Below are 22,597 nucleotides of genomic sequence, written 5' to 3'. Positions count from 1 at the left end.
ATAGACGAGTTTCGTGAGGGGGCGAGCCCCAAATGGCGTTTGTGGGTTGTGTCGCGCTGACAGAGAAGGGGGGTCTCAGGCTCACCCCAGGTCCTGCCACACATCACCAGAGTGGCTGTGGGCCAGCCCTGTCCCACCTCAGTCTGTGCTGCCTGTGCCTCGGGCCCTTTTTGAGGGAATACTGCCATACTTCGCAGCATCGCCGCTGCGACCCAAAACCTCACCTCGCCGCAAGATGTTCTCTGGGAGTCACAAAGCAAGGCGGCATTGCTCTGCTGGTCCGTGGGGTTTCTGTCCGTTAGAAATCACGTCACGCCGAGGATCACGAACCGTAACCCAACGTAAAGACCGTGGGGTTAGATGATGGCTGGGTCTGGCTTCGCAGAGCAACCTCTGATACGCCGCCGTCAACACACTTTGCAGTTTGCTTAATGAAGGCGGTTCATTAATAGAGCTCAACAGTAATAATCGGAGACAGTTGGAACAATATTACAATTTATTCCCATTAGACGGCTCGGCTGCTCAACCGCAGCTACTGATCTCAGAGACCGAGAATGAAACTATAATGCGAAGATGCAAAAAAAGAAATCTCATTTAAATGGTCATTTAAAAGCCCTTGCAGCTGCTATTTTAGATCAAAACAAAGATTCTCTCTGTGTTATTTTGAAAGGCCAGATTTCAGCAAGGACGGGGGGAAAAAAAAAAAGAAAACAAAACAGCAAACCAACCAATTCAGAATTGTAATCCTTTGGGCCTTCAACATCGAATGAGATTTTATGGCATAAATAAATAAATAACACATTTCCAAGTGGTTTTGAGATAAGATTTTAGAAGGTAGCTCTTCTTGCCCAGAAGAATTGCACTCAATATCTATCATTTCATGCCTGCTTGACCTGAGGAATATCTTGTCAAGGCAGAGAGAAAACAAATATTAAATTGGTATTTAAGTAACACTGGGATTAAAGTCCATGTTCTTAAGAGCATCCCAAGTGAGCATGAGAGTTAAGAAGATGTCTTAGAGTTAAAAAAAAAAAAAGAAAGAAAAAATAACAGCAGGTCAGATCAAACAGGGTGGCAAAAGCTTTAAACAACATTTTTTTGTGCATAGCAGCAGAAAGTAGCAGCTCCTGGGTATGCCACGCTTGCAGCTCAGCCCCACAGCCCCGTGTTGTGGTGGGGTTCTTGTTGGAAGAGGGGAGGACCTGCTGTCAGCCCGCACAGTTGGTTCTTGCACTTGTGGACTTGAGGATCCAATTACAGGATGAACCGGGCTTTGAACTTCTTGTGGTATTTTCCAGCCGGGGCCTCAGCAAACCGCACCAACGTCTTCTGAAACCGAGTACTTTGCAATGGAGGTAAATATAATCCCCGCTTTACAGCTGGGCATGATGAGCCGCAAGTGGAGGGTGATGTTTTTTCTGTTGAGTCACCTGGAATACGATTTAAATAAGTGGGATGAAACCTGCCAGATGTGCATACTGCTGGGGATAGCAGGTGTCACCCAAATCCAGCCCTTCCTCCTGCATCTTCTCCTCTGATATTAGTTATCATTGGTCTCTCTGTTATATGTAAAATTAAATAGTAAATCTTGTGGGGAAAGGATTGCAGACCAGCTTTTCATTTGATAGAAAGAGGGGCCAGCATGTTTTAAGTGCCATATACATGGACAATAACAAGTGAAAGCATCCAATTCTTGCAAGCTTTGCTTCAGTTTTCTACTTGGGATGAAGAATTTATTTTAAAATCTGAAAACTCACCCTTTCAACCTTTCTTCCATTCTAATTGCCAAAGAGAAACCAGATTCGCACGTGATCGTTGCTACGTTCTGCAAACTTCTCTGAAGACGGAGACATCCTCGGAGGCCAAAGAACCATCCTCAGCTTCAACGTCGGGTTTTATCGGGGCTCTGGGAAGGCGATGACTTCTCATGGCTCTGCAGTCTTGCCTCTGGACATTTCCTTTATGCGAGCCCCTGCCTCCTGCAATGAATTACAGTAATGCAACTTATCTTGCACCGGGCACAAGCTACCTCAGTGTAATTACCCCACTGTGAATTCCTCGGCAAGCCCTTTCCCTGGCTCAGAGTTTCACAATCTGTGGGAAGCATCTCCCTGGAGGGGCACAGCTTGGAGGGAGGATATTGTTTCCATTCACAGCACTGGAACATGCTAATTATTCTGGGAGGAAAGGGGGGGTGGGGTGGGGGGGGTGGCAGCTTTCACTTGGGAGGGACAGGCTGGGCAAATAGTTTGTGAAACGCCAACTTAACCCCATCTTGTAGGGCATTGTCTGCAGCTCTTTTCCCCCTTCCTAGTTACTGTAATGAGGGCCTGACTTCCCAGATTAGCTCTGGCTATTTAAATGCTAATTTAATTAACAAAACATCCGGGGGGGGGGGGGGGGGGGGGGGGGGGGAAGCATTACTTGTCCCTCCCATTCATTTATCGAATTTCTGAATGCAACACTATTTTCATCAGGTTGAGGAGCTACAGTTATTGCTACACCCACCTGGTCATAGCAGGGATTAAAGCAGTGATGTGGAGGAGAGAAAAAGAGGGCCTCCGTCTCATTTTTTTTATAAGCAAACTGAATTTCATTGGTTTTGTTTAGAAGTAACCAAGTCAAAACAGTTTAATGTGTCCCACATAACTGGGATGGCTGGGGTGTGTGTATCACCAGGACCCAAGGGAAGAAGATGGCTTTTGTTTTTGTTTAGGTGAAGGTATGAATGGTTTGGATCTCGGATCTTCTAGATAGAACTGTATCTCAGGGCAAGCCAGAAAACATGACAGTCTTTTGGAAGTCTTCTTCCAGTCCATAACAAGTAACAAATCAATTGTATTTTAAATATTTTTTTTCATTTGTTAGACTGCGTATCAAAAGAGACGCATCAATTATGAATTTGCAGTAGACCTACTTTCTGCCCATAAATCATTCAGGTGTTGGAAAACTAAAACAGAGGATCTTACTAGTGTTTAGTTAGTTGTATGCAAACTCTTAAGGGGTCCACTTCTGCAAGAAGCTGAGCACCAACTGGGACAGTCCCAGTCAGAGACTGGGAGGCATTCAGGGCAGCCAGCAGCACTTTAGCATCTTCAGTGATCAGGTTCTCAGCACAAAAATATTTTGCGAAACAGTTTAAAAACAAGACCTGTTGCTGTTTTGCATTTTTCATAGATTGTTGTTTTGGCCAGTCCCAGGAGTAAAGAGTTTTATTCTGGTACGATAAGTTTGCCTTCAGGTTTATCTTGCTTTTCAGTCTGGAGATACAAATATATAAATGTAGTAGAAATTTATAGGTACGTAGAAGCGAAAACAGAAGATAGATTTGTTATAAATTTCTTTCAACTATAATCAAGAAAGCAAGCACCAAGGGAAATTGGTATTAAGAACAGGTCAAGAAATCTGGATAAAAGAGAAATTCAATTTATCCAAATCAGTTGTCAAAACTCTGCTTGATATCAAAATGTTGTCTGCTTTTTGTTTTTTGTTGTTTGTTTGTTTTTTTTTTTTTTTTAAAAGGAATTGCTGAAATTTCTCAGCCAACACTTTGCGCAAATGTACAGGTTTGGGAGACTCACATTCATTTTAGCAAGGCACTTTCTGTGCTCCATTATTTTAATAGGAACTTCCTATAATCAAAGGATGATTGTTCCCTGGGTCATTCGTGACTCTGAATTTCACTGATCCTGGCATGAACTTTTGAAGGTATTTGAGTGTGGCCTCCTAGTCTCAGTGTGAAAAGTATTCACGGCCAAATAAATGAACTCTCGAAGTCTTCTTGCGGCACTAGATTATAACAGATTAAAACCCGAACCACACTTTTTATAGACAGCCCCCTCTTTTTAAAAGTTATTCCAGAGTTCAAAGTCCTGGTCATAAATCTCATGGCATTATAGGACATGTATTACCCAGAGGAAAGCACAAATCAATAGCCAGACCCCGATGTCTCCATAAACCCCATATCTGTTTATAGCAGTGAAATTTCTTACACTTTGGCTGGGGTGCTTCTCCCATACAGTGGGATTTCAGTACAAATTCATACTTCTGGCAGCAACGCAAGGCCAGGCAATATTAGCAAATTTTGTGCTGGTAGGATGAGGTTCCTGATGAGTATTTTCTCATTGACTAAAAATTTCTATTATTCTTATCAGCTGTTCAGTTTGCTGATACAGAGTGTTTCAGAGCAACTGGTTTTACCAGCCGTGTTACATTTTCTTTGAGAGGTTCTTTCCTCAGGTAAAGACTCGACACTGGATTTCCTTTGTTTGAAAGGAAATAGATTTTCTGTCTTTGGAGAAAATGGAGAATCTCTGAAGAACTTGAAAAATACAAAATTAGCGGGAGAGCGTTTCTAGCAGTTGTAAGACAAGTTTGTAGTTCTATAAAAGCAAAAATCCCAACACAATGGCAATTACGGGTACTCTGATGAACGCATATTTACCGAGCTGTGTAATGTTTCCCGCGTTTATCTCCTAGTACTTCTGAGATACATGAATGGTCAGGGCTGAACTGCCTTGACTTCAAAGGTTGGAATATTTTACAGCTTCATCTGCTGAATCATGTTGGTTTTGCTCCACTTCTGCAGAGGCGCCGCCTGCAAAAGCCACATTTTTTTGCTTTTCTGCCCATCCACACCTTGTCTCTTCTTCACCTTCCCTCTTCCCCAGAAGCTGTACAGCTTCAGAGCATGTCCTGGTAATCCAGACACCGACAGACACTGGCCAAGATCCTAATCCAAACCCAGATCTAAATTATCCAGCTGCATTTACACTAATAATAATAATAATAATAATTAAAAAACCCTAATGTGTTTTGCCTATGTTTAGCAAATAACACCGCAGGCTAAATTGCCAGCTCCAGATACCCCCAGATTTAACGAGTTGGTAATTTGATGTTGAAACTTGGGAAATTTTGATAAATGGGGATGCTGCTGTCAGTGCCGGGAGCTGTAGAATTTATGGATGAAATGGGATTTTATCAGCGACGACCAAAAATTCCTTTCTGACTCTATAGGCAAGAGTGACACCCGGTGGCTACGGAGCAAAATAAAATCAGGTCTAATTGTAATGGTCCCCTTTCCTGTCCTTCCTTATTTATTGATTTTCCCCTGCTGCTTTTAAGGAAAGAGCTGGGGACAAGCAAGGACTTCTACCCGCCCTCGCAGCATGAGCACCCATTGCCTGGTGGCACCCATTCCCCTGGACCAGCTCCTTTGGGGTGAAAGTGGGAGAGCAAAGGGGTGCTGGCAACTCTCCCATGGCTCCTAAAATGCTGCAGCCAAGCATGGAGACACAGATGTGGTCCTGGCACCCTGAATTTGGGCAGAGGATTTCCACTGATCTTGCCACAACCCTTATGTGGCCCTTCCCAGGGTTTGTCTACGCTCAGGGCTTGCGCTCGTTAGGACACGAGATGGGATTTCTTTTATCCATATTTCAGCTAAAATGGCAGCAAACTCATTAGCACGGGTTATCAGAGAGAAGTAAATACCGGGGGCCTCCTTTTTGCTTTGTGCCTACTACGTAGTGCTTATCATACAGTAAAGATTATGTGACAAAAAGAATGAAACAGCATTTTGACTACTACTGTCTATGTAACCCTAAACCCTAATACCTTCAGCTAAGCGGTTATTGATGGGTATTATGAATGGTTAACTACCTGAAGGAAAGTGTTCAAAAAAAAAAAAAAAGGAGTAATCTTTGCCGAAGGGCTAAAAATGTACTTTATTTGGACTTTAATTTGGACTTACTAGAAATGAAAATGGAAATGCCCAGGTAATTACCTCACTCACTGAGCTGTGGCTTTAATAAATGTCAAGTGTTGGGAGTGTACTGCTAAAAGCTGGCGTCATGGGCCTCTGCTGGAAACGTGCCCATTGAACAAACCAACCAGTTTGGCTCCTAAATCAAAAGTCCCCGTGGTATTTCTGTATGGGTGAGCATTGACATTAGATGTTCCCTAAGGTACCTATCCATATCTCAATGTGTTATAAAGAGGGAACTCAAGCTGAGGTCTGGGTCTGCTTACTGGGAAAATGAAGCCCAGCTCTGATACTTAGACCTTGCTTCTGTCTCTGCTTCCAGACCTCCACTTCACTGGTGTACATGATACCTGGATTTAGGAGCTCACTGGTGCGGTTTCCAATTGAAAACATGGAGCGGGGAAGGATTGTTGAAGGGACAGATTGAGGTACTCTGGTCCTTCACTCATGGATGCCTGCAAAACTAAGAAAACACAAAAATATTTTCTCTTAAAATTTGGGAATACCTCTCCCGATTGCGAATAACTGGGATGGGAAGGAGCATCGGGTTTGTGCCGGTAAGTTTTCTGAGTTTTCAGAAAGGCAAAGAACCACGTTATTACGAGTGAAGAGCATGAAGGAGAGCTTGTTGCACAGCACAAGGCCATCGCAACCAGAGAAGCAAGGAGCAGTGTGTAGCTGCCAGAAATACCAAGCCACCTCTTCCAACACCCCTCAGCTCAAAGGCCCATCTCTTTGCAGAGACATCCTCTTGCCCAGAGCTGCATTGTACAGCATACGGCCTCCCGCTTGCCTTGAGGAGATGTCTCTTAAGAGGCTCTTCCACAGTCAGCTTCACAGCCACACTGTTGCTCCTAATATTCATCACATGCGGGATCAAAAAATTACGTCTGCAGAAAGTTGCTCCAGAACAAAAATGTCATTCAATCATAGAGTGGTTTGGGTTGGAAGGGACCTCAGAGATCACCCAGTCCAACCCCCCTGCCCCGGGCAGGGCCCCCTTCCCCCAGCCCAGGGGGCTCCCAGCCCCGTCCAACCTGGCCTTGAACCCTTCCAGGGAGGGGGCAGCCACAGCTGCTCTGGGCAACTTGTGCCAGCGCCTCACTGCCCTCACAGTAAAGAATTTCTTCCTTACATCTAATCGAAATCTACCCCCTTTCAGTTTAAAACTGTTGCTCCTTGTCCTCTTGCAACAGACCCTATTAAAATGTCTCTCTGCATCTTTCTTATAAGCCCCCTTTAAGTACTGAAAGGCGGCAATAAGGTCTCCCCAAGAGCTTTCCCTTCTCCAGGCTGAACCACCCCAAACCTTTCATCATGGGAAAGGTGTTTAATCCCTCTGATTATTTCTGTGGCCTCCTCTGGCCCTGCTCAAGCAGGTCAGTGTCCTTCTGATGTCAGGGGCCCCAGGCTGGCCCCAGCACTGCAGGGGGGTCTCCCCAGAGCGCAGCAGAGGGGGAGAATCCCCTCCCTGGCCCTGCTGCCCCCCCTGCTCTGGCTGCAGCCCAGAACACGGGTGGCTTTCTGGGCTGCGAGCAGACATTGCCGGGTCATGTCCAGCTTTTCATCCACCAGTACTCCCAAGTCCTTCTCTGTGGGGCTGCTCTCAATCCACTCATCCCCCAGCCTGTATTGTTACTGGGGATTGCCCTGACCCATGTGCAGGACCTTGCATTTGGCCTTGTTGATCTCCAAGAGGTTCACATGGGCCCCACTTCTTAAGCTTGTCCAGGTCCCTCTGGAAGGCATGCCTTCCCTCAGGTGAGGCAACTGCACCACTCAGTTTGGTGTCATTCACTAATTTGATGAGGGTGCACTCAATCCCACTGTCTATGTCATTGGTGAAGACATGAAATAGTACTGGTCCCAGTACAAACCCTTTAGGGACACCACTCCTTACTGGTTTCCCCCCTGGACATTGAGCCATTGACCATAACTCTTAACTCAACTCTTTTGTTAACCCTTTCCCTCTGCATGAAGAGCAGTCAAAGCTACTGGGGGCGGGACAGAACACGGGGAGCCCCAACATTCCTTGCCAGGCAACACTCAAACAGAATCCACAGGACAGAAGTGACCATGGCACTGCCAGCTCTGCAGCACACACTGTGCGGCCCTGGGGCTCCTCCGATGGCCCAGCTACTGCAGCCATTCCTCTTCCCCAAAACCTTCTACACCAGAGGTGAGGACTAACCCTGACCCCGACAGCCCCGGGACTCGCTCTGGGGAAATTCAGAGCCCTTTCTCCGTTGCGCCTCTCCCTTCTCCTTCTCAGTCCCCTCATGCGCCCTCCTGTCCCGGCTTGGGATGTGATCACCAGTGAGTGCTCATGTCTCTCTGTCAGGATCAACCTGCCCAGTAAATATAATTTATAGATAATTCCCCAATCTCTTGGAGCCATCTCTCCCATTTCACCACCACATGGACAATCGTCCCTGCCACAAGCTCCCCACTCACCCGGCACAGAGCAGGGGGATGTCTGTGCTCAGGGCTGGCTCAGGGGGTGCCCCAGGAGATTCCTCCAGGTCCTCACCCCTGCACATCTCCCTCTCACCTCTGCAGGTCTGCAGATGGCTCCAAGCAGCAGCTGCTTCAACCCCCATGTCTCCCACTCGGAGTGGACGAGCACCAACCTGCCTCCAGCTGCCACCTTTGTCACCGGCCACAGCGTTGCTTCCCGGCCAGGCGCTGCCCTGTGGGGACCCCCGGGCTGCGGCTCCCCCCGGCCTGGGCAGAGCAATGGGCCCCCCAGAGCCAAGCTGAGCTGTCCTGCCCCACAACTGTCAGGGCAGAGCAGCGGCCTCAGCCCGTCCAGTGCTGCCACCGTCCCTCCGCAGCCACCACCACGTCGAGGGACAGTACACGCACCATGGCCTGTCCAGCAGAGCCAACCGCTGGCGGCACCCCCAGGCAGTGGCAGCCACCCAGGCAACAATATCCCCATGGTTAAGGACATCCTCCCAGGTGTTGACATCTCCCTGGCGAGTGATGTCCCCATGGATGAGGACATCCTCCCAGGTGTTGACATCTCCCTGGCGAGTGATGTCCCCATGGATGAGGACATCCTCCCAGGATGTGACATCTCCCTGGCGAGTGATGTCCCCATGGATGAGGACATCCTCCCAGGTGTTGACATCTCCCTGGCGAGTGATGTCCCCATGGATGAGGACATCCTCCCAGGATGTGACATCTCCCTGGCGAGTGATGTCCCCATGGATGAGGACATCCTCCCAGGATGTGACATCTCCCTGGCGAGTGATGTCCCCATGGATGAGGGCACCCCCCTGGGTGGTAACATCTCCCCCAGCCACTCTGCTGCCCTCCACGTCCAAGCCATCAGGGACCCCGGGGTGATTCCAGCCGGTGACGTTGTGCTGCCTGAGGTGGTGCTGCTGGAAGAGGCTATGAGGCACTTGGATTGCTCCCTGGGGGCAAGGGGGGGATCAGCCGGGACGATTCCAGCAGCGTCCCCGTGCCCGTGGACACCGGTGGCACTAGTGGCTCCATCCCCCAGCGCAGGATCAGCTCGCTGTGGCTGCCCGAGAAGATGCTCCCCAATGACTCGTGTCCCCAAGGCCTCCAAAGCCACCCTGAGCAGGGAGCACTTAACTCCCATCAGGATGAGGGCTGAGGATCCACGGCAGGACGTGGGGACAGACCTGCCACCCCTCAGGGCAGTGTGTCCCGGCACGACACCAGCCGGGAGAAGCGAGGGAGAAGCGAGAGGAGAAGCGAGGGAGAAGCGAGCGGAGAAGCGAGCGGAGAAGCGAGCGGAGAAGCGAGGGGAGAAGCGAGGGAGAAGGAGAAGCGAGCGGAGAAGCGAGCGGAGAAGCGGCAAAATGGCTCCCGGCCAGAAAATGGCGGCAAGCGCAAGGCCCCTGCAGCCAGTGCTGGGGCGGGGGGTGGGACTGGGCCTGTTGCGGGGAACGGGTGGGTTTGGGGAGGGGGAGGGTGTGTTGACGATGTAGTAGCTTTGGTAGTGCGTGTTTTGTTCTCAGTTTTTCCATTAAAAGCCATTTATCCAGAACCTGTCCGTGCCTCACTGACGTCCTCCAGGCAGGTGACATCCGTAGCTCTTCCCTCGTCCTCTAATGCCGTCACTCCATCATGGAAGGCCGCTGGATTAGTCGGGCACGATTTGCCCTCGGCGAAGCCACGCTGGCTGTCTCTAAAGCGGCTGCTGAGCTGTTGTCATTCCATTTTCTAGCTCTGCAGTCACCAGTTGTGAGGCATTCATGACTCTCGGCCGCTATGAATTTACAAACTGGCAAAAATGAGCTCTCTAAAGTAGAAACATCCTTCCCAGTAAACTGCCCTGGCATTTTATCGGAATCTGTTTTAGTTTTCCTGCTCTGTGCTGAAATCCTGTAAATTCTTCACCATTGCTTCTGCCACTGTTAGTGCTACTGGTCCCCAGAAATGTTCCAGCTCCCTCTTGCCTGAAATCGCTTTTGAATTCACTCCCTGCTGTAACATCGCAAACCGATTTGCCGCACACTCTATCTCCTACAACATTTCTTAAGTAAGCACCTTACAACTGGCCTTTTTTGACATGCCAAGCTAATAGCTACTGTTTCATTTTGCATTTCTCATAGTACCAGGGAATGTGAAATACTATTTTTAATATATTGCTGCCTATCCTCACTTTCTGCATTAGTTTCACAGATTTTCAGTATACTTCTTTCACTATTTCTTTTCGTCACCAGATTTTCTGCAGAATAGCCCTCTGCCAAAGTTTGTTGCCTTACAGTGATTTTTGTCTTTGCCCTTTGCTACATAGAAGCCAGCACAAATAAGGGAAAAACTGACTATACAAGAGAGTGTGAAAATACCTTACGTCTAAATGACAAAACTAAGATCTTCATAAAGATTAATTAATAAATAAATATACCTATACACACTTCCCCCCCACCCCCCCCGACACATACACCTATAAACACGCCCCCGCGACGGGTCACGCGCACCTCGACACCCACACCTGCCCCTACAGACACCCATGAGGACCGGCCCCCCGGCCTCCCGCCCCGCTCTGCCCCTCGGGCCCGCTCCCCTCACACCAGCGCCGGGGAGCGGGGGAGTGTCACTGAGGGAGGAAAGTCTCACCTCGCCGGTTCGTGGGGCGGACGCGCACCGCCACCTTCACTTTGGAGTCCCCCATCGCGCTGCTCCAACCTCCTCCCCGGCTCCTTCGTCCCTCCTCGGCTTCCGTTTACGGAGGGACAACCGGCGGGGCGGGGAGGAGGGCGGAGCGGGGCGGGAGGGGGTGTCAAACCGGGGGGAGGGGGGGGGCGGAGGAAGGGAGGCACCGTGTGTGACCGACGTCCGGCTGGACTACAGATCCCAGCGTGCAGCGCCGCCCACCCCGCCGCTCCGGGGAGGCGGGCAGCGAGGCGCGATGCCCGCTGGGAGTTGTAGTCCTTTCCGCGCCCGTCTCCTGGCGGGACAGCATTGCATGCTGGGATATGTGGTCCGCTAGCATAGACGAGTTTCGTGAGGGGGCGAGCCCCAAATGGCGTTTGTGGGTTGTGTCGCGCTGACAGAGAAGGGGGGTCTCAGGCTCACCCCAGGTCCTGCCACACATCACCAGAGTGGCTGTGGGCCAGCCCTGTCCCACCTCAGTCTGTGCTGCCTGTGCCTCGGGCCCTTTTTGAGGGAATACTGCCATACTTCGCAGCATCGCCGCTGCGACCCAAAACCTCACCTCGCCGCAAGATGTTCTCTGGGAGTCACAAAGCAAGGCGGCATTGCTCTGCTGGTCCGTGGGGTTTCTGTCCGTTAGAAATCACGTCACGCCGAGGATCACGAACCGTAACCCAACGTAAAGACCGTGGGGTTAGATGATGGCTGGGTCTGGCTTCGCAGAGCAACCTCTGATACGCCGCCGTCAACACACTTTGCAGTTTGCTTAATGAAGGCGGTTCATTAATAGAGCTCAACAGTAATAATCGGAGACAGTTGGAACAATATTACAATTTATTCCCATTAGACGGCTCGGCTGCTCAACCGCAGCTACTGATCTCAGAGACCGAGAATGAAACTATAATGCGAAGATGCAAAAAAGAAATCTCATTTAAATGGTCATTTAAAAGCCCTTGCAGCTGCTATTTTAGATCAAAACAAAGATTCTCTCTGTGTTATTTTGAAAGGCCAGATTTCAGCAAGGACGGGGGGAAAAAAAAAAGAAAACAAAACAGCAAACCAACAATTCAGAATTGTAATCCTTTGGGCCTTCAACATCGAATGAGATTTTATGGCATAAATAAATAAAGAACACATTTCCAAGTGGTTTTGAGATAAGATCTTAGAAGGTAGCTCTTCTTGCCCAGAAGAATTGCACTCAATATCTATCATTTCATGCCTGCTTGACCTGAGGAATATCTTGTCAAGGCAGAGAGAAAACAAATATTAAATTGGTATTTAAGTAACACTGGGATTAAAGTCCATGTTCTTAAGAGCATCCCAAGTGAGCATGAGAGTTAAGAAGATGTCTTAGAGTTAAAAAAAAAAAAAAAGAAAGAAAAAATAACAGCAGGTCAGATCAAACAGGGTGGCAAAAGCTTTAAACAACATTTTTTTGTGCATAGCAGCAGAAAGTAGCAGCTCCTGGGTATGCCACGCTTGCAGCTCAGCCCCACAGCCCCGTGTTGTGGTGGGGTTCTTGTTGGAAGAGGGAGGACCTGCTGTCAGCCCGCACAGTTGGTTCTTGCACTTGTGGACTTGAGGATCCAATTACAGGATGAAACCGGGCTTTGAACTTCTTGTGGTATTTTCCAGCCGGGGCCTCAGCAAACCGCACCAACGTCTTCTGAAACCGAGTACTTTGCAATGGAGGTAAATATAATCCCCGCTTTACAGCTGGGCATGATGAGCCGCAAGTGGAGGGTGATGTTTTTTCTGTTGAGTCACCTGGAATACGATTTAAATAAGTGGGATGAAACCTGCCAGATGTGCATACTGCTGGGGATAGCAGGTGTCACCCAAATCCAGCCCTTCCTCCTGCATCTTCTCCTCTGATATTAGTTATCATTGGTCTCTCTGTTATATGTAAAATTAAATAGTAAATCTTGTGGGGAAAGGATTGCAGACCAGCTTTTCATTTGATAGAAAGAGGGGCCAGCATGTTTTAAGTGCCATATACATGGACAATAACAAGTGAAAGCATCCAATTCTTGCAAGCTTTGCTTCAGTTTTCTACTTGGGATGAAGAATTTATTTTAAAATCTGAAAACTCACCCTTTCAACCTTTCTTCCATTCTAATTGCCAAAGAGAAACCAGATTCGCACGTGATCGTTGCTACGTTCTGCAAACTTCTCTGAAGACGGAGACATCCTCGGAGGCCAAAGAACCATCCTCAGCTTCAACGTCGGGTTTTATCGGGGCTCTGGGAAGGCGATGACTTCTCATGGCTCTGCAGTCTTGCCTCTGGACATTTCCTTTATGCGAGCCCCTGCCTCCTGCAATGAATTACAGTAATGCAACTTATCTTGCACCGGGCACAAGCTACCTCAGTGTAATTACCCCACTGTGAATTCCTCGGCAAGCCCTTTCCCTGGCTCAGAGTTTCACAATCTGTGGGAAGCATCTCCCTGGAGGGGCACAGCTTGGAGGGAGGATATTGTTTCCATTCACAGCACTGGAACATGCTAATTATTCTGGGAGGAAAGGGGGGTGGGGTGGGGGGGTGGCAGCTTTCACTTGGGAGGGACAGGCTGGGCAAATAGTTTGTGAAACGCCAACTTAACCCCATCTTGTAGGGCATTGTCTGCAGCTCTTTTCCCCCTTCCTAGTTACTGTAATGAGGGCCTGACTTCCCAGATTAGCTCTGGCTATTTAAATGCTAATTTAATTAACAAAACATCCGGGGGGGGGGGGGGGGGGGGGGGAAGCATTACTTGTCCCTCCCATTCATTTATCGAATTTCTGAATGCAACACTATTTTCATCAGGTTGAGGAGCTACAGTTATTGCTACACCCACCTGGTCATAGCAGGGATTAAAGCAGTGATGTGGAGGAGAGAAAAAGAGGGCCTCCGTCTCATTTTTTTATAAGCAACTGAATTTCATTGGTTTTGTTTAGAAGTAACCAAGTCAAAACAGTTTAATGTGTCCCACATAACTGGGATGGCTGGGGTGTGTGTATCACCAGGACCCAAGGGAAGAAGATGGCTTTTGTTTTGTTTAGGTGAAGGTATGAATGGTTTGGATCTCGGATCTTCTAGATAGAACTGTATCTCAGGGCAAGCCAGAAAACATGACAGTCTTTTGGAAGTCTTCTTCCAGTCCATAACAAGTAACAAATCAATTGTATTTTAAATATTTTTTTTCATTTGTTAGACTGCGTATCAAAAGAGACGCATCAATTATGAATTTGCAGTAGACCTACTTTCTGCCCATAAATCATTCAGGTGTTGGAAAACTAAAACAGAGGATCTTACTAGTGTTTAGTTAGTTGTATGCAAACTCTTAAGGGGTCCACTTCTGCAAGAAGCTGAGCACCAACTGGGACAGTCCCAGTCAGAGACTGGGAGGCATTCAGGGCAGCCAGCAGCACTTTAGCATCTTCAGTGATCAGGTTCTCAGCACAAAAATATTTTGCGAAACAGTTTAAAAACAAGACCTGTTGCTGTTTTGCATTTTTCATAGATTGTTGTTTTGGCCAGTCCCAGGAGTAAAGAGTTTTATTCTGGTACGATAAGTTTGCCTTCAGGTTTATCTTGCTTTTCAGTCTGGAGATACAAATATATAAATGTAGTAGAAATTTATAGGTACGTAGAAGCGAAAACAGAAGATAGATTTGTTATAAATTTCTTTCAACTATAATCAAGAAAGCAAGCACCAAGGGAAATTGGTATTAAGAACAGGTCAAGAAATCTGGATAAAAGAGAAATTCAATTTATCCAAATCAGTTGTCAAAACTCTGCTTGATATCAAAATGTTGTCTGCTTTTTGTTTTTTGTTGTTTGTTTGTTTTTTTTTTTTTTAAAAGGAATTGCTGAAATTTCTCAGCCAACACTTTGCGCAAATGTACAGGTTTGGGAGACTCACATTCATTTTAGCAAGGCACTTTCTGTGCTCCATTATTTTAATAGGAACTTCCTATAATCAAAGGATTGATTGTTCCCTGGGTCATTCGTGACTCTGAATTTCACTGATCCTGGCATGAACTTTTGAAGGTATTTGAGTGTGGCCTCCTAGTCTCAGTGTGAAAAGTATTCACGGCCAAATAAATGAACTCTCGAAGTCTTCTTGCGGCACTAGATTATAACAGATTAAAACCCGAACCACACTTTTTATAGACAGCCCCCTCTTTTTAAAAGTTATTCCAGAGTTCAAAGTCCTGGTCATAAATCTCATGGCATTATAGGACATGTATTACCCAGAGGAAAGCACAAATCAATAGCCAGACCCCGATGTCTCCATAAACCCCATATGTGCCCTGTTTATAGCAGTGAAATTTCTTACACTTTGGCTGGGGTGCTTCTCCCATACAGTGGGATTTCAGTACAAATTCATACTTCTGGCAGCAACGCAAGGCCAGGCAATATTAGCAAATTTTGTGCTGGTAGGATGAGGTTCCTGATGAGTATTTTCTCATTGACTAAAAATTTCTATTATTCTTATCAGCTGTTCAGTTTGCTGATACAGAGTGTTTCAGAGCAACTGGTTTTACCAGCCGTGTTACATTTTCTTTGAGAGGTTCTTTCCTCAGGTAAAGACTCCACACTGGATTTCCTTTGTTTGAAAGGAAAATAGATTTTCTGTCTTTGGAGAAAATGGAGAATCTCTGAAGAACTTGAAAAATACAAAATTAGCGGGAGAGCGTTTCTAGCAGTTGTAAGACAAGTTTGTAGTTCTATAAAAGCAAAAATCCCAACACAATGGCAATTACGGGTACTCTGATGAACGCATATTTACCGAGCTGTGTAATGTTTCCCGCGTTTATCTCCTAGTACTTCTGAGATACATGAATGGTCAGGGCTGAACTGCCTTGACTTCAAAGGTTGGAATATTTTACAGCTTCATCTGCTGAATCATGTTGGTTTTGCTCCACTTCTGCAGAGGCGCCGCCTGCAAAAGCCACATTTTTTTGCTTTTCTGCCCATCCACACCTTGTCTCTTCTTCACCTTCCCTCTTCCCCAGAAGCTGTACAGCTTCAGAGCATGTCCTGGTAATCCAGACACCGACAGACACTGGCCAAGATCCTAATCCAAACCCAGATCTAAATTATCCAGCTGCATTTACACTAATAATAATAATAATAATAATAATAAAAAAACCCTAATGTGTTTTGCCTATGTTTAGCAAATAACACCGCAGGCTAAATTGCCAGCTCCAGATACCCCCAGATTTAACGAGTTGGTAATTTGATGTTGAAACTTGGGAAATTTTGATAAATGGGGATGCTGCTGTCAGTGCCGGGAGCTGTAGAATTTATGGATGAAATGGGATTTTATCAGCGACGACCAAAAATTCCTTTCTGACTCTATAGGCAAGAGTGACCGGTGGCTACGGAGCAAAATAAAATCAGGTCTAATTGTAATGGTCCCCTTTCCTGTCCTTCCTTATTTATTGATTTTCCCCTGCTGCTTTTAAGGAAAGAGCTGGGGACAAGCAAGGACTTCTACCCGCCCTCGCAGCATGAGCACCCATTGCCTGGTGGCACCCATTCCCCTGGACCAGCTCCTTTGGGGTGAAAGTGGGAGAGCAAAGGGGTGCTGGCAACTCTCCCATGGCTCCTAAAATGCTGCAGCCAAGCATGGAGACACAGATGTGGTCCTGGCACCCTGAATTTGGGCAGAGGATTTCCACTGATCTTGCCACAACCCTTATGTGGCCCTTCCCAGGGTTTGTCTACGCTCAGGGCTTGCGCTCGTTAGGACACGAGATGGGATTTCTTTTATCCATATTTCAGCTAAAATGGCAGCAAACTCATTAGCACGGGTTATCAGAGAGAAGTAAATACCGGGGGCCTCCTTTTTGCTTTGTGCCTACTACGTAGTGCTTATCATACAGTAAAGATTATGTGACAAAAAGAATGAAACAGCATTTTGACTACTACTGTCTACGTAACCCTAAACCCTAATACCTTCAGCTAAGCGGTTATTGATGGGTATTATGAATGGTTAACTACCTGAAGGAAAGTGTTCAAAAAAAAAAAAAAAGGAGTAATCTTTGCCGAAGGGCTAAAAATGTACTTTATTTGGACTTTAATTTGGACTTACTAGAAATGAAAATGGAAATGCCCAGGTAATTACCTCACTCACTGAGCTGTGGCTTTAATAAATGTCAAGTGTTGGGAGTGTACTGCTAAAAGCTGGTGTCATGGGCCTCTGCTGGAAACGTGCCCATTGAACAAACAAACCAGTTTGGCTCCTAAATCAAAAGTCCCCGTGGTATTTCTGTATGGGTGAGCATTGACATTAGATGTTCCCTAAGGTACCTATCCATATCTCAATGTGTTATAAAGAGGGAACTCAAGCTGAGGTCTGGGTCTGCTTACTGGGAAAATGAAGCCCAGCTCTGATACTTAGACCTTGCTTCTGTCTCTGCTTCCAGACCTCCACTTCACTGGTGTACATGATACCTGGATTTAGGAGCTCACTGGTGCGGTTTCCAATTGAAAACATGGAGCGGGGAAGGATTGTTGAAGGGACAGATTGAGGTACTCTGGTCCTTCACTCATGGATGCCTGCAAAACTAAGAAAACACAAAAATATTTTCTCTTAAAATTTGGGAATACCTCTCCCGATTGCGAATAACTGGGATGGGAAGGAGCATCGGGTTTGTGCCGGTAAGTTTTCTGAGTTTTCAGAAAGGCAAAGAACCACGTTATTACGAGTGAAGAGCATGAAGGAGAGCTTGTTGCACAGCACAAGGCCATCGCAACCAGAGAAGCAAGGAGCAGTGTGTAGCTGCCAGAAATACCAAGCCACCTCTTCCAACACCCCTCAGCTCAAAGGCCCATCTCTTTGCAGAGACATCCTCTTGCCCAGAGCTGCATTGTACAGCATACGGCCTCCCGCTTGCCTTGAGGAGATGTCTCTTAAGAGGCTCTTCCACAGTCAGCTTCACAGCCACACTGTTGCTCCTAATATTCATCACATGCGGGATCAAAAAATTACGTCTGCAGAAAGTTGCTCCAGAACAAAAATGTCATTCAATCATAGAGTGGTTTGGGTTGGAAGGGACCTCAGAGATCACCCAGTCCCAACCCCCCTGCCCCGGGCAGGGCCCCCTTCCCCCAGCCCAGGGGGCTCCCAGCCCCGTCCAACCTGGCCTTGAACCCTTCCAGGGAGGGGGCAGCCACAGCTGCTCTGGGCAACTTGTGCCAGCGCCTCACTGCCCTCACAGTAAAGAATTTCTTCCTTACATCTAATCGAAATCTACCCCCTTTCAGTTTAAAACTGTTGCTCCTTGTCCTCTTGCAACAGACCCTATTAAAATGTCTCTCTGCATCTTTCTTATAAGCCCCCTTTAAGTACTGAAAGGCGGCAATAAGGTCTCCCCAAGAGCTTTCCCTTCTCCAGGCTGAACCACCCCAAACCTTTCATCATGGGAAAGGTGTTTAATCCCTCTGATTATTTCTGTGGCCTCCTCTGGCCCTGCTCAAGCAGGTCAGTGTCCTTCTGATGTCAGGGGCCCCAGGCTGGCCCAGCACTGCAGGGGGGTCTCCCCAGAGCGCAGCAGAGGGGGAGAATCCCTCCCTGGCCCCTGCCCCCCCCTGCTTGGCTGCAGCCCAGAACACGGGTGGCTTTTCTGGGCTGCGAGCAGACATTGCCGGGTCATGTCCAGCTTTTCATCCACCAGTACTCCCAAGTCCTTCTCTGTGGGCTGCTCTCAATCCACTCATCCCCAGCCTGTATGTTACTGGGGATTGCCCTGACCCATGTGCAGGACCTTGCATTTGGCCTTGTTGATCTCCAAGAGGTTCACATGGGCCCATTCTTAAGCTTGTCCAGGTCCCTCTGGAAGGCATGCCTTCCCTCAGGTGAGGCAACTGCACCACTCATTTGGTTGTCATTCACTAATTTGATGAGGGTGCACTCAATCCCACTGTCTATGTCATTGGTGAAGACATGAAATAGTACTAGACGTCCAGTACAAACCACTTTAGGACACCACTCCTTACTGGTTCTCCCCTGGACATTGAGCCATTGACCATAACTCTTAACTCAACTCTTTTGTTAACCTTTCCCTCTGCATGAAGAGCAGTCAAAGCTACTGGGGGCGGGACAGAACACGGGGAGCCCCAACATTCCTTGCCAGGCAACACTCAAACAGAATCCACAGGACAGAAGTGACCATGGCACTGCCAGCTCTGCAGCACACACTGTGCGGCCCTGGGGCTCCTCCGATGGGCCAGCTACTGCAGCCATTCCTCTTCCCCAAAACCTTCTACACCAGAGAGTGAGACTAACCCTGACCCGACAGCCCCGGGACTCGCTCTGGGGAAATTCAGAGCCCTTTCTCCGTTGCGCCTCTCCCTTCTCCTTCTCAGTCCCCTCATGCGCCCTCCGTCCCGGCTTGGGATGTGATCACCAGTGAGTGCTCATGTCTCTCGTCAGGATCAACCTGCCCAGTAAATATAATTTATAGATAATTCCCCAATCTTGGAGCCATCTCTCCCATTTCACCACCACATGGACAATCGTCCCTGCCACAAGCTCCCCACTCACCCGGCACAGAGCAGGGGGATGTCTGTGCTCAGGGCTGGCTCAGGGGGTGCCCCAGGAGATTCCTCCAGGTCCTCACCCCTGCACATCTCCCTCTCACCTCTGCAGGTCTGCAGATGGCTCCAAGCAGCAGCTGCTTCAACCCCCATGTCTCCCACTCGGAGTGGACGAGCACAACCTGCCTCCAGCTGCCACCTTTGTCACCGGCCACAGCGTTGCTTCCGCCAGGCGCTGCCTGTGGGGACCCCCGGGCTGCGGCTCCCCCCGGCCTGGGCAGAGCAATGGGCCCCCCAGAGCCAAGCTGAGCTGTCCTGCCCCACAACTGTCAGGGCAGAGCAGCGCCTCAGCCGCCCGTCCAGTGCTGCCACCGTCCCTCCGCAGCCACCACCACGTCGAGGGACAGTACACGCACCATGGCCTGTCCAGCAGAGCCAACCGCTGGCGGCACCCCCAGGCAGTGGCAGCCACCCAGGCAACAATATCCCCATGGTTAAGGACATCCTCCCAGGTGTTGACATCTCCCTGGCGAGTGATGTCCCCATGGATGAGGACATCCTCCCAGGTGTTGACATCTCCCTGGCGAGTGATGTCCCCATGGATGAGGACATCCTCCAGGATGTGACATCTCCCTGGCGAGTGATGTCCCCATGGATGAGGACATCCTCCCAGGTGTTGACATCTCCCTGGCGAGTGATGTCCCCATGGATGAGGACATCCTCCCAGGATGTGACATCTCCCTGGCGAGTGATGTCCCCATGGATGAGGACATCCTCCCAGGATGTGACATCTCCCTGGCGAGTGATGTCCCATGGATGAGGGCACCCCCCTGGGTGGTAACATCTCCCCCAGCCACTCTGCTGCCCTCCACGTCCAAGCCATCAGGGACCCCGGGGTGATTCCAGCCGGTGACGTTGTGCTGCCTGAGGTGGTGCTGCTGGAAGAGGCTATGAGGCACTTGGATTGCTCCCTGGGGGCAAGGGGGGGATCAGCCGGGACGATTCCAGCAGCGTCCCCGTGCCCGTGGACACCGGTGGCACTAGTGGCTCCATCCCCCAGCGCAGGATCAGCTCGCTGTGGCTGCCCGAGAAGATGCTCCCCAATGACTCGTGTCCCCAAGGCCTCCAAAGCCACCCTGAGCAGGGAGCACTTAACTCCCATCAGGATGAGGGCTGAGGATCCACGGCAGGACGTGGGGACAGACCTGCCACCCCCTCAGGGCAGTGTGTCCCGGCACGACACCAGCCGGGAGAAGCGAGGGGAGAAGAGCGAGAGGAGAAGCGAGGGGAGAAGCGAGCGGAGAAGCGAGGGAGAAGCGAGCGGAGAAGCGAGGGGAGAGAAGCGAGCGGAGAAGAAGCGGCAAAATGGCTCCCGGCCAGAAAATGGCGGCAAGCGCAAGGCCCCTGCAGCCAGTGCTGGGGCGGGGGGTGGGACTGGGCCTGTTGCGGGGAACGGGTGGGTTTGGGGGGGGGGAGGGTGTGTTGACGATGTAGTAGCTTTGGTAGTGCGTGTTTTGTTCTCAGTTTTTCCATTAAAAGCCATTTATCCAGAACCTGTCCGTGCCTCACTGACGTCCTCCAGGCAGGTGACATCCGTAGCTCTTCCCTCGTCCTCTAATGCCGTCACTCCATCATGGAAGGCCGCTGGATTAGTCGGGCACGATTTGCCCTCGGCGAAGCCACGCTGGCTGTCTCTAAAGCGGCTGCTGAGCTGTTGTCATTCCATTTTCTAGCTCTGCAGTCACCAGTTGTGAGGCATTCATGACTCTCGGCCGCTATGAATTTACAAACTGGCAAAAATGAGCTCTCTAAAGTAGAAACATCCTTCCCAGTAAACTGCCCTGGCATTTTATCGGAATCTGTTTTAGTTTTCCTGCTCTGTGCTGAAATCCTGTAAATTCTTCACCATTGCTTCTGCCACTGTTAGTGCTACTGGTCCCCAGAAATGTTCCAGCTCCCTCTTGCCTGAAATCGCTTTTGAATTCACTCCCTGCTGTAACATCGCAAACCGATTTGCCGCACACTCTATCTCCTACAACATTTCTTAAGTAAGCACCTTACAACTGGCCTTTTTTGACATGCCAAGCTAATAGCTACTGTTTCATTTTGCATTTCTCATAGTACCAGGGAATGTGAAATACTATTTTTAATATATTGCTGCCTATCCTCACTTTCTGCATTAGTTTCACAGATTTTCAGTATACTTCTTTCACTATTTCTTTTCGTCACCAGATTTTCTGCAGAATAGCCCTCTGCCAAAGTTTGTTGCCTTACAGTGATTTTTGTCTTTGCCCTTTGCTACATAGAAGCCAGCACAAATAAGGGAAAAACTGACTATACAAGAGAGTGTGAAAATACCTTACGTCTAAATGACAAAACTAAGATCTTCATAAAGATTAATTAATAAATAAATATACCTATACACACTTCCCCCCCACCCCCCCCCGACACATACACCTATAAACACGCCCCCGCGACGGGTCACGCGCACCTCGACACCCACACCTGCCCCTACAGACACCCATGAGGACCGGCACCCCCCGGCCTCCCGCCCCGCTCTGCCCCTCGGGCCCGCTCCCCTCACACCAGCGCCGGGGAGCGGGGGAGTGTCACTGAGGGAGGAAAGTCTCACCTCGCCGGTTCGTGGGGCGGACGCGCACCGCCACCTTCACTTTGGAGTCCCCCATCGCGCTGCTCCAACCTCCTCCCCGGCTCCTTCGTCCCTCCTCGGCTTCCGTTTACGGAGGGACAACCGGCGGGGCGGGGAGGAGGGCGGAGCGGGGCGGGAGGGGGTGTCAAACCGGGGGGAGGGGGGGGCGGAGGAAGGGAGGCACCGTGTGTGACCGACGTCCGGCTGGACTACAGATCCCAGCGTGCAGCGCCGCCCACCCCGCCGCTCCGGGGAGGCGGGCAGCGAGGCGCGATGCCCGCTGGGAGTTGTAGTCCTTTCCGCGCCCGTCTCCTGGCGGGACAGCATTGCATGCTGGGATATGTGGTCCGCTAGCATAGACGAGTTTCGTGAGGGGGCGAGCCCCAAATGGCGTTTGTGGGTTGTGTCGCGCTGACAGAGAAGGGGGGTCTCAGGCTCACCCCAGGTCCTGCCACACATCACCAGAGTGGCTGTGGGCCAGCCCTGTCCCACCTCAGTCTGTGCTGCCTGTGCCTC

At 49.3% G+C, this 22,597-nt stretch overlaps 2 long non-coding RNA genes across 11 annotated transcripts; both read right to left on the bottom strand.

The window, feature by feature from the left end:
* Positions 1 to 478: 478 nt before the first annotated feature.
* Positions 479 to 11,050, bottom strand: LOC122154476. 5 transcript variants are annotated; one of them, XR_006166402.1, is made up of 6 exons: positions 10,865 to 11,050; positions 9,790 to 10,025; positions 6,115 to 6,227; positions 4,445 to 4,597; positions 1,758 to 3,260; positions 479 to 1,430 (listed from the first exon to the last, which is right to left on the bottom strand). It is a non-coding gene; the product is annotated as an uncharacterized LOC122154476 (long non-coding RNA). The 5 variants fall into 5 exon arrangements; XR_006166399.1 differs by having other exon boundaries at positions 9,790 to 10,010; XR_006166404.1 differs by having other exon boundaries at positions 9,790 to 9,970.
* Positions 11,051 to 11,716: 666 nt separating this feature from the next.
* Positions 11,717 to 22,238, bottom strand: LOC122154523. 6 transcript variants are annotated; one of them, XR_006166494.1, is made up of 7 exons: positions 22,064 to 22,236; positions 20,986 to 21,206; positions 17,347 to 17,459; positions 15,677 to 15,829; positions 14,197 to 14,487; positions 12,995 to 13,216; positions 11,717 to 12,667 (listed from the first exon to the last, which is right to left on the bottom strand). It is a non-coding gene; the product is annotated as an uncharacterized LOC122154523 (long non-coding RNA). The 6 variants fall into 6 exon arrangements; XR_006166495.1 differs by having other exon boundaries at positions 14,197 to 15,829; positions 20,986 to 21,221; positions 22,064 to 22,238; XR_006166490.1 differs by having other exon boundaries at positions 14,197 to 15,829; positions 22,064 to 22,238.
* Positions 22,239 to 22,597: the final 359 nt, after the last annotated feature.

This window comes from Tyto alba, unplaced genomic scaffold (assembly GCF_018691265.1).
Source record: "Tyto alba isolate M040663 unplaced genomic scaffold, T.alba_DEE_v4.0 Super-Scaffold_40, whole genome shotgun sequence".
NCBI lineage: Eukaryota > Metazoa > Chordata > Aves > Strigiformes > Tytonidae > Tyto > Tyto alba.
Note: the sequence above shows the minus strand (reverse complement) of the source record. Positions and strands in the feature narration are given on the sequence as shown.